At 38.5% G+C, this 14,049-nt stretch overlaps 1 protein-coding gene across 3 annotated transcripts in view; it reads left to right on the top strand.

Moving 5' to 3' along the window:
- LOC129503466 (chromatin remodeling regulator CECR2) overlaps positions 1-14,049 on the top strand; it is a 169,558-nt gene that overhangs the window by 80,789 nt on the left and 74,720 nt on the right. The window lies entirely within an intron of this gene.

Raw genomic sequence — 14,049 nt, 5'->3', positions numbered from 1 at the left:
CTATGCCTCTCTCTGTGTGTCTCTTATGAATAAATAAATAAAATCTTTAAAACAAAAAAAAACCCTGAAAGTAAAGAAGTACAGATTGAGTTATGATCTGCAAGGAGCCTTTAAAGACTGTTGTTTTTTTAAATAATAATAATAATAATAAATAATAAATAAAGACTGTTGTGTTAATAATTGCTTGTTCCACAGTGAAAACTACAAATTTCCTTTTTTTTGATACAGAAAATAAGGCACTTGTGCATCAAAAGGTATAATTTTGAAATTTCTATTTTCCTTAGGAAGTTTTTTGAAATGTCCCATGTTAAAAACAAAGCGACAACCTTTCTTTTATTTATTTATACACACACACACATATTTTAAATATTTTATTTATTTTATTTTTTTTCAAGATTTTATTTATTCATGAGGGAGACAGAGAGAGAGAGAGAGAGGCAGAGACAGAAGCAGACTCCATGTAGGGAGCTCGACATGGGACTTGATCCCAGGACTCCAAGATCACGCCCTGAGTAGAAGGCAGATGCCAAACTGCTGAGCCACCCAGGAATCCCCCTAAATATTTTATTTATTCATGAGAGACATAGAGAGAGGCAGAGACACAGGCAGAGGGAGAAGCAGGCTCCATGCAGGGAGTGCGATGTGGGACTCGATCCCAAGGAGCCTCGGATCACAACCTGAGCCAAAGGCAGATGCTCAACCACGGAGCCACCCAGGTGCCTTGTGACAACCTTTCAGATACTGTCTTTGGCTAGTGATAACCAGCTTGTTCTGTCCTAAACTTGGGGTAGAAGTCCATTTATTATAATAGCAGTATGGATATGAGCTGAATGAAATTCTTCTCTTACAATAAATACTAAAAAAAAGATCACTGTGATATAGATAACTATTTAATCTTCTACATCTGAGGTCCATGCTATTATCACAACATGGAAAGCAGATTGTAAGTGGCACTCTTCCATATAAAAAACAAATAAGCAAAAATTTTTCTAACACAGTGCTGGCATAAGAGTAATGTAACAGTTCATATAATACATGTTTATGTTTTTAATCCTTGTTAATACCATTTACTCCCTATCTGATCAAGTTATTTAATTAGAATTTATAATTAATACAAATTTTTAGTTTGATTTTACTCGCTTTGTCCAGCCCATTCTGTATTAGTTGGATCTTGGGATCTAGCCCAGTTTTCTTTCCTTATGTGTGATATTTGGGCAATTCATTTGTAATCCCATTTCATTTGTAAGATTTTATAGTTTCATAATTTTTTTTGATCTGCATCTTGTTTTTTTCCAGGACATAGTCACTGAAGCATGAGTTCCATGAGGGCAGAGATTTTGTTCCCTCTCTTCTCATCACCTAGAACAGTGCTTTGCACATGAGTGCTCCAAAAACACTTCTTTAAACAACAACAACAAAGAACAAATCTAAACATCCATTTGTCATGTGACCCTGTTATTGCACTCTTGGACATTTATTCCAGAGAAAATCCTTATATCAACATATGTAGCAGTTTTGCTATAGTCCTCCATGTGGAAGTAACTTAAGTCCTTCAGCGTGGTTAAATAAACTAGTATTCTGGAATACTGTGCAGTGATTAGAAGGCATAAACTATGTGGTATGTGTGTAGGTTTGTATACACAAATGAGTACATGCAAAAACAATGAGCTGAATGTAGTGAGTGAAATGGTACCAATGTCGATTTCCTGGTTCGGATCAGCTTTTATGATATAGTTATGCAAGATTTTACCATTGGAACATTGGAAGAAACTGGGTGAAGGGTGAAGAGTACAAGGACCTCTGGGTATAGGTTTTTTTTTTTTTTTTTTTTTTTTTGCAACTTTCTATAAGTCTATAATTATTTCAGAATAAAAAGCTTTAAAAAAAAAGAAAAGCCTAATTAGTGCTTAGATGCATCCTGATCATGCACAGAATTAAAGCTACAAGGCCATTATTATCAGATATCTTTTGAAAGCACTGATTAAAAGATGTAGTAGTTTGTATAAATTCTTTTATTAAAGAACAGATTTCTTGAGTTTATGGTTTGTATTGTTCTTTACCTGCCTAATCCAGTTTTCGGAACTTAGTTTTTGGGTTTTTTTGTTTTTTATTTAAATTCAATTTGCTAAAAAATAAATAAATAAATAAATAAATAGATAGATAGATAGATAGATAAATAAATAAATAAATAAATAAATAAATAAATAAATAAATAAATAATTTCAATTTGCTGGGCAGCCTGGGTGGCTCAGCGGTTTAGCACCATCTTCAGCCCAGGGCGTGATCCTGGAGACCTGGGATCTAGTCCCACTCGGGCTCCCTGCATGGAGCCTGCTTCTCCCCTGCCTGTGTCTCTGCCTCTCTCTTCGCTCTCTCTGAATGAATGAATAAATAAATCTTAAAAAAACAATAATAAAAAAAATAAAAAGGAAGAGTTAGGGAAAAGAAAAATGAAAGCCACATACTATCAAAATAATTATAGCCGCCAGAGTGCCTGCCAGTTAAATGTCTCTTGATGGTGCCTCAGGGCTTGGTGATACGTTCAAGCTGTGTTCATTGTATAATTTTTTTATATAGCTGTCTCCACCTCCTTTTTTTAAGTTAACCTCTAATTGGCTTAATTAAACAACTGCTTAATTAAACAGCATCCAATAGAGGGGCGTTCCTATAGCTGCCTCTTGATTGTGACTTTTGAAACTCTTAATTTTTGTGACTTAAGTCCTATGTGCATCTTCCACACTTTTCAAAAGTCTTCAGTGCAGGAAACCTGACCTCACATGTAGGTTTTCCAATACGCAGCCCAATGCAACGTTTTCTTGAAGCAAATTCTTGAGAAGCACCTCACACTTTAATAACCTGAGAAGAATATGTACATTTGTTAAGTTGACTTTATGAAGGGTCGCCTGTATTTATGCTAATAACACCTTAGCTAGTGCTATTCCATTGTTTCTCAGGCTTTATTTACCTGGGGGCTCAAATACAGAAATACAGACCAAATGGGAAACAGATTTACCCCCAAACAAAATCCTCTACCACTAGGCCCCACGTGTTCATAATCTCCATGTTTAATACAAGGGAGGTCCATGGCCCAGTTCATGTGTAGTTTGCTCTCTCTTTCACACTAGATGGTTATCGCTATAGGGATAGTCTGCATGCTATAAAGCCAGTATCCCGTACCTTTCCAAGAACTCCTTAGATGTTCTTTCTATAAGCTGTGTTCTCACCCTTCACCTAACTCTGCTTACTCATTTCTCTTCTGGTGCAGCCCTCTCAGATAGTCAAGTGAGGAAAGAAGGGAATGTTCCTCCTCCATGTTACACTCCATTAAACCACAGATTATTACCTAGCAATATAGGTTTTTATTTGGCTTATTTATTATTTTTAAAATTTATATCAGTTTGAATCCATACTTTGTTTTATACTTTATGTGTTTTTATACTTTTATGATCCAGTAATTTCCTATTCAGATTGCTCTGGATATGGCCATTGGAAGCTCTTTCCTTTGGCATTGGGGTGGTTTTGGTTTGGTTTGGTTTAGAGTACTTCATTATTTTCAGACACTAGAAGATGTGCCAGGCTCATTGTGTATATTTCCTACCCCAGCTCTAAAATCTGTCATTTCTTCAAGGAACTCTAGTTTCTATTGTTGAACAGTGTATTAGAAATCAAGATCTGAGTGCTAGACGTGCCCTTTGCTACTGAGTTATTTTTGATCTGGGCCCTCTCAGTTGACAGAGCAAGGAGATATATGTGGGCATAGTAACCTGTGTATACACACATATGTATAAATATTTCTGTATGCAGCTATCCTTGTAGTAAGATTAAAGCCTTTGCTCCAGGGATCATTTTAGCCTCTTCCCCTTGCTTATCTGTAAATTCCCTGACAGTGAGAAACCTGGCTCCCACCATTTGCCATTCATTTAATTGTTCAATCCCAGTATACATATAAAGCAGTGTAAGAATTGTTTAATCGATTTCCTCATGAGAAACAGCTTTATCAGCTAGAGTATAGTGTCTTTTGCCTTTTAATCTTAAAGATCCCACTCATTTCCAAAGTCACTTAGGTCAGCATGCATTTATAGATTCATTTATGTTTTTAGACACTCCCTCTTCCTCCAGCACAGAAGGCAGTCTAGTATCCTCAGCGCCTCATTTATGACACTGATCTGTTTACACTTGTAACTTGGAGTCTCCTCTGATGTTTCGTCCTCCTTCTTTTTGGACCCTTGAAAGGGAGTGAAGGTTGTTCATGTTTGATTAATGCATTCCCCAATCAGGTGTTCTGATTTGGGGGTTCAGTTTCTTGCCCAGTGAATTTTTGCCCCCTTTTCGTTTAACTTTAAAGCTTTAGGTTGACAAGTCCGGACAGAGACGGTCTTAGATTTTATGGAGCGTCTCTTGTCTCTAGTCCTATGCCCATGACTCTTTAGTACCTTAACCTATGGCTTGATAGTTGAATCACTGTTTAACCACTGTTTTAAATACTGTCTACATTGCTACACCTTTATTTCACATTCCAGGTTTCTCTCACAAACCCTAACTTTGTTTTTGGGGGGGAAAAGCCTCTCATGTTTGCACCAAATATTCCTGCCCAGGACATTGTCATTTCTAGGTTTCTTCTGGGGTTAGGAGTGTTTCATCTTCACAGAAACTAGCAGGATGTGGTTGACAGGTTAGGTTTAGTCTCCGCTGGTCACATTCTGAGACTTGTTAGTTGCTTCCCTAATTCCCAGCATCAGAGAAGCACCAGTGGTTGCAATGACTGAGTTTCTGTGCTGGTGCCCCTTGTTACTTACCTACAGAAACAGAAAATTGTTTATCCTGAATGAGTGAGGAAGGCTTTTCTTTTCTTCCAAAGCAACTTCCCTTGCCAGATAGCTTCCTAACATTAGTTTTGATTCTTACCCATCCCCTAAAACAATGTTGCGTTTTTGAAAAAACACAATTTCCTTGCTCGTATTTTAAATATTCTCTGTTGAGACAGTATTTTTCCATCCCCTTTCTTTTTTCAAGCACTCCTAGCGGATAGGTGCTTGAGGCAGAAAAATAAATCAGATTTCCGATACTTTACTCTCCACTTCCTTCCATAGTCCCATACTTTGTATTTTGGGTTAGGGCTCTCATTTTAACTTACCATATTTTAAGAGACTTAGCCTCTCTATCTTGAAACTCCTGGGTATGAGAGTTTGGGGCCTTTCATGATCAGTAGGCCAATTTGTCCAGGTGAAAGCAATTAGCAGTCTCCAGTTAGCAGAAATCTTTTAGGGACTCAGGCGGACTTATAACTCAGGCCAGACTTTCTCACAGTCAAGCCTCTGTGCACCAGAAAATGCAGAAAAGCAGCCTTCCTTCCAGATGTTTGCTGTGTTTGTCTCATGTGATTGGATTGGGTGGCAGCAAAAGGGGCATGTTTATTTACTCTAACACACACACACACAAATGACAGGAGTAGAGATTGGGAAGTACCCACCATTTCTGAAAAATAACAAATATTTAGCACTAAGGAATGAATGGCCTTGTGTTTAAATGCCTGAAACAGGACTGTACTTAATACAGCTTTTAAGTAATTTCTAGATACATCTGGTAAGTACAAAGTGTTTTTAAAGCACTTAACTAGTTCTCTACAAGATCTCTAGCTTAATGGGAGAATATTGAAAAGGTATACTGAGGTCCTTTCAGAATGATTTTGAATGATAAGCTTAGGAGTTTGAGTGTATGCCCAGTTTGGTGAATTGTGGGGAGTCCTTGGAGGCTTCTATATAAGTGATATGACAATAATTGGAGCAAATTTAATATGGCAACAGGGTAGATGAATCTATGTTGGAAGTGGAAGACCATATGGAAGTTTAGGTGAGAAGTGCAAAATCTGTTATTAGAGCAGTGGTAGTGGAGATTGAGAGGAAAATGTGAAATTATGAATACTTTAAAGCAAGTTCTTATTTCATTATCTATGGCTTTCCAACACTGCTTAGACACCAAGAAGTGCTTCTCTATAGCTTGTGTCTTAAACCCATAGATGTGGTTAGTTCTTCCTGAAACCAACAATGTATTTGCTTTATTAGTGAATACTTACAAATTTAATTTTTGGAGTAATAGTTTTCACAAATCTAGGTAATTGTTAAATGACTTCAGATCAAACCAGAGTAGATGTAAAACGTTTCAGATCCTTTATTTTCATAATATTATTCTCAATATTCATATCTTTGATTATCCTTTATAAAAGTTAGGATTTAGGGCTTCTTTTACTGGACCATGGCCTTAAGTTTAGAATCTTGGCTTGTGGAAACTGGCTAACTTATTTCAAAAAATATTTCTAAGTACTCCACAGTAGTGGAGTTAGTGGGCGGGTACAGTTTTGGGGAAGTGGGCACAAAGTTCCTCAAAGGATTTGCATGGTAGCAGTGGAAGAAAGAAAATAAATATATATAATAGATAGGTGATAAGTGAATTAGGAAAATAAAGTATAATAAAGGGAATAGAGAATGAGGAGGATGTGCAGGAACTGGGTAACAGGGCAAGCCATGTAGATACTAGGGGTAGCAGTCTTAAAGTCCGAGAAAGGGCAAGAGCATTCTGAGGATCTATGAGGAACAGGTAAGAGGCTGGTATGCTGAGGGGAGTGAGCAAGGACAAGAGCAGTAAGAAATAATAGAGGATCAGCAGGAAGGTATTACCAGGGAAGGTTGTGAAGGCTGTGGTATAAACTTTGGATTTTATTCTGAAGAAGGCTTTTGCACAGGAGTGACACGTTCTGACTCAAGTTTAGTAAGCTATTGGTATGAACACATAAGGAAAAGAAGCTGATAGTTGAGCTTGTATGCTACTAAATTGTTGATGCTTAGATGGAGGGTAGCGGAGAAGGCAGTGAGGAGAGAGCAGTTTCTAAATCTCAGTTGAAGGCAGAATCAACAAAATTTGTTAAAGGTTTGGATGTGAAATGGAAGAAAAAGAGAAGAGTCAAGGATAACTCAGAATTCCCTGCTAGAACATCTAGAAGAAGATTCCATTTACTGTGGTTGGGAATGTAAGAGTAGAAGCAGGTTTAAGGAGGTAAAATTGAAAATTCAGTTTTGATCATATTAAGTTCATTATGCCCATTTGACTCTCAGTCACCACTACATTAGGTACAGGGGCTCTATTGGATGAGCCAACTTGGGATTCTGAGGAGAGAGGAATGGAGGTACAAATGAGAGAGCATGATTAGTGTAATGGATAGTATTTAAAGTCATGGCTGGAGGAGCTCATAAAGGCAGTGAATGTAGGCCAAAAGGACAGTGAAGAGATAGATTCAAAGACTGAACCCCACGACATTTTTACCAACATACAGAGTACAAGAAGAAAGGGGGGAAATCAGCCAAGAAAATTGAAAAGGAAAACCAGTGAGGCGAGTGTTTTGAAGCCAAGAGACAAAACTTTTAAGCTAGAGGAAATAACCAACTAATTTATTTATATTTTAAATATTTATTTATTCATTCACGAGAGACAGAGACATAGGCAGAGGGGAGAAAACAGGCTCCTTGCAGGGAGCCGGATGCGGGACTAAATTCCCAGGACCCTGGATCACACCCTGAGCCCAAGGCAGATGCTCACCCACTGAGCCACAGTTATTGGGCTGTAGCGTCCCAATAACCCCAACTAATTTAAATGCTGCTTTTAGATCCAGAATGATGAGGGCTCAGAATCCATTCATTAGATGTGACTTGATTACAGTAGAATGTTAAGAATAAAGATTTGTTCGCACCACTAATATTGGTGATAATATTTTGCAGAGATTTTTGGGCTCGATTTCACAACCCTGAGATTACCACTTGAGCTGAAATCAAGAGTCAGGTGCTTATCCAACTGAGCCACCACCCTTAAAATTCCCAATTCTTAAGTTGTCAAAGAAGTGAATATATTGTAGTTGGTTAATTCTGTTGCTTATACGTGAAAGTAGAGGTTTGACAGAGAATATCTTTCTGATTCCTTTTTACCATGGCCCAATTTCAGTTAATTTTGGCAGTCACCACATGTTTTTTTGGTTTATTATGCTTTTGAGGAATAAAAAAGTCCTGTCAGTGTATGAATCAGTGCTTTCCGATAGTTTTTTTTTTTTTTTTTTTTTTTAAGATTTTTCTTCATTGGGCAGCCCCGGTGGCGCAGCGGTTTGGCACCGCCTGCAGCCTGGGGTGTGATCCCGGAGACCCAGGATCGAGTCCCACATCGGGCTCCCTGCATGGAGCCTGCTTCTCCCTCTGCCTGTGTCTCTGCCTCTCTCTCTGTGTCTATGAATAAATAAATAAAATATTTAAAAAAAAAGATTTTTCTTCATTTATTCATGAGGGGCGGGGGCGGTGGGCAGGGGCACAGGCAGAGGGAGAAGCAGGCTCCTTGCAAGGAGCCCGTTGTGGGACTTCATCCTGGGACTCCAGGATCACACCCTGGACCAAAGGGAGGTGCCAAACCGCTCAGCCACCTAGGGATCCCCTTATTTTGTTTTTTAATGTCCTGGCCTGTCCTAGAGATACCAATCTCTTATCCATATAAATGCCATAAGCATTTTGTAATACTCTGCAACGTTTCTAATATTTTTGTTAGAACTACGTGGTAATCCTATTTCTTGTTTTTTTTTTCTATTTCTTGGTTTTGTCCTTTCCTTTTTGTATCCATAATCTACCTATATCCTCCAAATTGTTTGTATCAAATTCCTTAGTGAAATCCAAAGTCTTCTAATACTCAAGGACCCTTAGCAGTTTTTTCTTGTTAACCTTTCAACTCCTTCCCGCCATAAAGTTGACGTTACCCACTATAGATATTGATAAAACCTAATTGGAGAACATTGGATTGTTTTATTATTCAACTTGATCACAAACAAAACAATTCTTATGTGGAGGAGGAGGAGGGCAGATGAAAAGGGAAATATATAGGGAAGGGGAAGCCTGAGCGTCTTCCTTTGGCTCAGTGCATGATCCCCAGGTCCTGGATAAAGTCCTACATTGGGCTCCCTGCATGGAGCCTGCTTTTTCCTCTGTGTAGGTCTCTGCCTCTCTCTCCATGTCTCTCATGAATAAATAAATAAAATCTTTAAAAAAAATAATGCTACATCACTAAAACACCTGATGACACAGAGGATCATACTATTTTCATCAATTTATTTATCCATCATACATGGGGATTGGATCTGGAAGTTACAAAGATGCCTTCTAGACTGGGGCCCAAAGAACTAGAAGGATATGTATTAATATTTGGTTGTATTTTAATATTTGGTTATATGTATTAATAGGGTATTGGTTGGGGGTGGATAATAGGGTAGGGTATAGGTAGTAATTCTTATCTGTTTAGAAGTTGAATAAATAATAGAGTGAACTAGTTAGGCTATGTTTTAGAAGAAATAGCATCATTGTAAAATACTATTTTCCATTCCTTTTCTCCTTTCCAGACTCTTACTGTCTTTTCCTGTATAAAAGGTGTGATTCCCTTTGCTACAGTTGGGAAGGGCATGAGATATGATTCTGGTTCAGTCTCTTTCTTTCTTTCTTTTCTTTTCTTTCTTATGATTTTATTTATTTACTAATGAGAGACACACAGAGAGAGAAGCAGAGACACAGGCAGAGGGAGAGGCAGACTCCATGCAGGGAGCCTGATGTGGGACTTGATTCTGGATCCCAGGATCACGCCCTGAGCCAAAGGCAGACGCTCAGCCACTGAGCCACCCAGGCGTCCCAGGTTCAGTCACTTTCATAGTAGTATTAACATGTATAAGTAGCCATGGGTGTTTCAATTTAGGCAATACCCCGTTTTCCAACGAGATGAATCAATAAAACTTTGGGAATATTAACTTACCATAGTGTATGAAACTTTTAATAAGAGAGGGGAAATAGTCAAAGTTCTATTTGGAAAATTTATGTTAGGGATTTTTCTTTCTTTTTTTTTAAGATTCCATTTATTTATGAAAGACACATACACACAGAGAGAGAGAGACAGAGACACAGAGGGAGAAGCAGGCTTCATGCAGGGAGCTCAACGTGGGACTCCATCCCAGGACTCGAGGATCAGGCCCTGGACTGAAGGCGGCGCTAAACCACCGAGCCACTGGGCTGCCCCTATCTTAGGGATTTTTCTATAAACATTTGGATTTTTAAATTTAGAAATAATTGATTTTTTTCCATTCTTATTTCTAGAAAGAATTTCATCATCATTAGCACCACTTTTGAAGAACTGAAAAGTATAATTTTTCAACCTCCCTTCAGTCTTAAGTTTCTGAATCCGTTTTTGATAGATTTTCTGAAAGTATTATTCCAAGTCACAATTACTTACTCAGTTAATAGTAGGTTAGTTTGGTTTTGCAGTTGTTCTGTAGGTATATATTCATGATCATTAAACATAAACACATGTGGTCTCTATGTAAACTGATTTCTATAATTACACTTTAACACTTGGAGTTGAGTTCATGGCTCCAGAGTTTTAGAGTTGTTGTAAAGGTTTTTTGTCTCCTTTTAAGGTAAATAAAAAAATTAGATAAATTCCATCAAATGACATCTGTAAGAATCCGAAACTGGCATTGATTGAAGTTGATTCAGGCGATTTTCTCTTCCCTAAATTGCTGTTACCCAAAAGTAAAACGAGGGAGTGTCTTTTAATAGAAAAAATTTAGTAAGTATTCACATTCAAGATAAATCTTTTGTAAGAATTTTGCTGAAAAATCTTTGCCTCAGCCCACCAAAATCATACCTATTTGTCAACTTCGCTTCTAAGGTATTCCTTTTCTAAACATCATCTGTGCACTCTCGTTCCTATTTCATCTATGTCTTGCTCCATTGTGAGTGCTTTCAAGTTGACTGGTTCTGGTTCTCAGTTTGTAGGCTCAAAAACTTAACAATTTCAGTAGATCCAGAGTCACCGAATGGCATTTTGCTTATTTAAAATTCAGTAGATATTGTTCCATGGTCATTATATTAACACCTGCCATTCAACACACACCACCTTCCTAATACCAAGACGTACTCACTGTTGCTAATAAAGAAGCTGAGAAACAAAAGAGAATGAATTCATCTTGAGGGGATAATTTCTTACAGGCCTGATGAAATATTCCTGCCCCAGATACCGAGTTTCATCAGTATCTCTCCCTCAGGATAAGGCTAGATAAACACTGCCTAATTCTTTACCTTGAGACCTCTTTCCCATTATAGATAGCATATCCCTTTTTGGTTGTAACATTCCCCCCCTCCTTTTTTTTCCAACAAGATTTCAATACTCTTTTCCTTTTTTTAAAAGATTTTATTTATTCATGAGAGAGAGAGAGAGACAGGCAGAGGGAGAAGCAGGCTTTATGCAGGGACCCATTGCAGGACTGGATCCCGGATCTCTAGGAACATGCCGTGAGCTAAAGACAGACGCTCAACTGCTGAGCCACCCAGGCATCCCTCAATACTGTTTTCTTAGTTACAGTCACAGCCCGCTCATTCCTAGTTTTGTCCTGCCTTTACAGATTTCTTGATAGAATTTCAGGCATTTCCGAAAATCTTCAGTCACACAGTCATCTTTTAGACAAGTTGTTCCCAATAGCTAATTTCTTTCCGTTTTCTCTGTGAATGTTCTGTGACCACTTGCTCTGTGGAGGCACTCTGCAGTACCAGGGATTTTGGCACAGGTCACTATTATGTTTTCATTTTTAGTATTTCATTCTTTTTTATTTATTCATGAGAGACAGAGAGGAGAGAGAGAGAGGCACAGACACAGCAGAGGGAGAAGCAGGCTCCATGCAGGGAGTCTGACATGGGACTTGATCCCGGGTCTCCAGGATCAGGCCCTGGATTGAAGGTGGTGCTAAACCACTGAGCCACCTGGGCTGCCCCAGCATTTCATTCTTCGAGGAAACCTGCATTTTACTGAGAACCTCCACTGTTCCTACTGCCCTTGTGTGAACTGATTATATCCTGCTCATCTTCTAGTCTTTGCTAACTAATTGCCAGAGCAGCATTTTGTTCACTTATCTCCGCACCACTCTGCTGTGCCAGTTGTTACTCTAAATGGAATTTATTTTTTGTCTGTCCCCCACAACACCCCACTTCTAGGTTTTATGCTACTTGAAGGTAAGGTTCTTACTCTCCTTTTGCATCCCCAGCACGTAACACAGAGCCTGGCATGCAGTATGTCTTCAGATGCTAGGGATGCCTTTCCACTATGTGACATCCCACTGTCACATGCCCATTATATGTTGAACTGCTTGAATTGATTGAGAGAGACCCCTACCTCCCTGCACACATTAGACATTTTTCTCTGTATGTTTTTGCCACTCTCACATAGACTAGGACACAATCAGATGGGAACAATAGGATTTATGACATTACAAAATTATTTCCCACTCTAAACCTTCTAGGATCTTATTTCAAACATCAAGTCTTTGTTATTTCTTCCCACTGCCCCAATCTTCCATTCACCTTTCAACCTTTATTGTCCTTAATTCTGTTTACCAATTTAAAAGACGGTAATATTTTTTCAGGGATGGGGAGGATTAGAACTTGTTACCTAAAATTTTTTTGTCCTTTTTTAAGCCACATACAATTAATTGCAAAATCTTAACGACTCTGCTTCTGAAATCCTCTCCTGTCACCTTCTCTTGTGTATTTCCCATGTCATCCTTCTAGTATTGGCCCCATCGATTCTCCCCTGGACTAGATCAGAAATCTCACCCTCTAATCTCTCTTCCTAACAATGTGTCCTGCAGACCACATCTAGATAACCTTCTAGGTTTGACTATTCTTTCCCTACTGCCACCTGTTCAAAAGCATTTCCTGTTCTTTAGTGGTTTCCCTGAAATACCTATAATAATTCCAAACTAATCCAGTAGTAAGTTCTAATGACAGAGAATGAGGATTGCATAATTTTACATAGAACGATAGTCCTAAGTAGCTCCAAACATAAATTCTCTGATGAAATCCCCTGTCTTAAATTCATGCAAACGTTTAAGTTAAAAGTATCTTCTCAACAACAACTTAAACAGTGAAAACAAACAAAGAAATAAATAAAATAAAAGTAAACCTGACTCTCTAGAAGCTGTGCCATTTTAAACTGATATATTCTGGCCATGCACTGTGGAACCCTAGAGCTATACATTTCCTGGGTGGAAAGCAGTGAAATCTAGACTGCTTGACCTGATATCTGAGGTTGTGTATAGTCTGTCAAGAACCTGCTTTTCCAGATTTCTTGTTTGCATGGCTATTCCTGTCCAGTATTCTAGCCTCGGAACATACTGAGCTTTCCAACTTTTTCAGTGCTCAGGAATTGTTTATATAATCATGGACGTTTTCTTAAGGGAGAATATCCATGAAACTTCCTGAGCCTTTTTTTTTTTTTAATGCTAGAACCAGCTTTGATGATTTATGCCTTTTCAGAAAATCATGCTTTTCTAGATTTACCCATTTATTGGTATAATTAGTATTTTCCAGTTTGCCTAATATTTTAGGGTAGCAGTCATTTGTGGGGAGAAGCTATTTTGGTTTTGTTTCTGTTACCCAGCAGCATAGTCAGTGACACAGCTGTTTCATGGATGGTTGAGAGGAATGATATGGTTGCAGCAAAGCAGCAATACAGACCTGCTGGCCTTTGGGGACTCCTGGGATAAATCGCTTGGCCAACTGAAAGTGTTTTAATAGCCAGTTTCAGGTCCCTCACCATTATACCCACTCGAGCTGATTTATACTTTACAGTCTAAATTGGCATGGGGCAGGCCTTTGGGATTAAATTAATTTATACCAAGTTAGAAAGCATCAGCTGCCAGAGTCAGGGATGCCTTCTGGAGGCTCGTGTGCTGACTTCTTCATGTATTCTGCGCTCACACTCCAGGCATTCTCTCTTGGAAAGCAGCTGGGAGACTCCTTCAGGAAGGCCTGCTTTGCATCTCCTTTGTGTAAGTGCCATTCTGGGTCCTATACAGAAGTCTCTTTTCCTGAGACACCACATTGCAGTTGGTCCTTGTGCAAATTAGGAGGATTTGTAACCTTCTAAAATCAAATAACAGTATCTATGATTCTTTTATCCTGAGGCCTTTTTTGCCTCCTTAAAGTAAAC

This window comes from Nyctereutes procyonoides, unplaced genomic scaffold (genome assembly GCF_905146905.1).
Source record: "Nyctereutes procyonoides isolate TBG_1078 unplaced genomic scaffold, NYPRO_anot_genome, whole genome shotgun sequence".
NCBI lineage: Eukaryota > Metazoa > Chordata > Mammalia > Carnivora > Canidae > Nyctereutes > Nyctereutes procyonoides.
Note: the sequence above shows the minus strand (reverse complement) of the source record. Positions and strands in the feature narration are given on the sequence as shown.